This window comes from Cucurbita maxima, unplaced genomic scaffold (genome assembly GCF_002738345.1).
Source record: "Cucurbita maxima cultivar Rimu unplaced genomic scaffold, Cmax_1.0 Cma_Scf03022, whole genome shotgun sequence".
NCBI lineage: Eukaryota > Viridiplantae > Streptophyta > Magnoliopsida > Cucurbitales > Cucurbitaceae > Cucurbita > Cucurbita maxima.
The window spans coordinates 1-1,981 of NW_019275038.1; the positions used below are offsets into that span (position 1 = coordinate 1).

The window sequence follows — 1,981 nt, forward strand, 5'->3', positions numbered from 1 at the left end:
CCCTTCAAGAGATTGTAGTATGGGGATGTAGCTCAGATAGTAGAGCGCTCACTTCTAATGTGGATACGACATAATGAGCAGGGATAGTTTTTCATGTCACTATTATTGAAAATTACTTCTTTTCAATATTTCCTTATTTATGACATAATATGCATATATACTTTTTCATTTTCACAATTATTGATGAAGGGATGTTTAGGGTTTTTTGATGTAAAAATCGTAGGGATGTAGTTCGAATGGTATAGCGTTCATTTCCCATGTGGAAAGTATGAGGCTCAATACCTTGCATCTTCAATTGAATCGATTATTAAATATATTATTTCTTTTCAATTTTTTCTTATTTAGGACATAATGAGCTGGGATAGTTTTTCATTTTCACTATTACTGATGACGAGATGCATAGGACTTTGTGACGTAAGAATTGTGGGGATATCTAAACTATTTGTTATTAATATTTTGATATTTTTTTATTTTCACTATTATTGATGATGGGACATTAATAGGGTTTTATGATGTAAGAATCATGGGGATGTAGCTCAGATGGTAGAGCGCTCGCTTTGCATGTGAGAGGTACGGGGATCGATACCCCCCATCTCCAAAAATAAGATTATCTATTATTAAATATATTGTTTCTTTTCAAATTTTTCCTTATTCATGACCTGTTGTGTAGCAATATTTCTTCATTTTCACTATTATTGATGATGAAAAATTTAGGGTTTTGTGATGCATAAGTTGTGGGGATGTAGCTCAAATGGTAGAGCGCTCGCTTAGCATGCGAGAGGTACGGGGATCGATACCCCGCATCTCCAAAAGAAAGAAATGATTTTTTTCAGTATGAGTTAATTTAACATGTTATGTATAAGGTGGGTAGGAGAGAAAAAGAAAAGATACTTATATAAGGAGGACTTCTTCACTTCTTCATAATTGCAATATCTGACCAATGAATATAATGGTCATTTATAGTTTCTATCACAATAATATAAAATTTGGGAACAAAGCCTATATGAGACTGAAAAGAATGTTCAATGGTATTTTAGATTAAAAAAACTTTTATGAGCTTTGTACCTTTGTTAGTGTTACTTTGTACCTTTGTTTGTATTACTTTGTACCTTTGTTAGTGTTACTTTGTACTTTGTACCTTTGTTTGTATTACTCAAAGCCTATATGAGACTGAAAAGACTGTTCAATGGTATTTTAGATTAAAAAAACTTTTATGAGCTTTGTACCATTGTTAGTGTTACTTTGTACCTTTGTTTGTATTACTTTGTACCTTTGTTAGTGTTACTTTGTATCTTTGTTAGTGTTACTTTGTACCTTTGTTTGTATTACTTTGTACCTTTGTTTGTGTTACTTTGTACCTTTGTTAGTGTTACTTTGTACCTTTGTTAGTGTTACTTTGTACCTTTGTTAGTGTTACTTTGTACCTTTGTTAGTGTTACTTTGTACCTTTGTTAGTGTTACTTTGTACCTTTGTTAGTGTTACTTTGTACCTTTGTTAGTGTTACTTTGTACCTTTGTTAGTGTTACTTTGTACCTTTGTTAGTGTTACTTTGTACCTTTGTTAGTGTTACTTTGTACCTTTGTTAGTGTTACTTTGTACCTTTGTTAGTGTTACTTTGTACCTTTGTTAGTGTTACTTTGTACCTTTGTTTGTATTACTTTGTACCTTTGTTAGTGTTACTTTGTACTTTTGTTTGTATTACTTTGTACCTTTGTTAGTGTTACTTTGTACCTTTGTTTGTATTACAGTTGAAGAGTGAGAAGCAAGATTTGAAACCTTTTTCTAAATTGAGTCACTCCACCATCAAACTTGATCAAGGCTTGATTAAATATCTCAGATGCAATCTACCACAAGAATTGCATGAAACTTAAAAACGACAAAGATATGGTCAGATTTCTATAAGAGGGAACCTCTCAACTTGAGAGATCAATTTCATTGATCACAAACATGCTTTTACATAATAATTTGTGGGTATTTATA

The 1,981-nt window shown here is 31.7% G+C and overlaps 2 non-coding genes across 2 annotated transcripts; both read left to right on the forward strand.

The window, feature by feature from the left end:
* Positions 1-525: 525 nt before the first annotated feature.
* On the forward strand, positions 526-598 carry TRNAA-UGC. Its single transcript has one exon. It is a non-coding gene; the product is annotated as a tRNA-Ala (tRNA).
* A 138-nt stretch (positions 599-736) lies between these two features.
* Positions 737-809, forward strand: TRNAA-AGC. The gene has a single exon. It is a non-coding gene; the product is annotated as a tRNA-Ala (tRNA).
* The last annotated feature ends 1,172 nt before the right edge of the window (positions 810-1,981 follow it).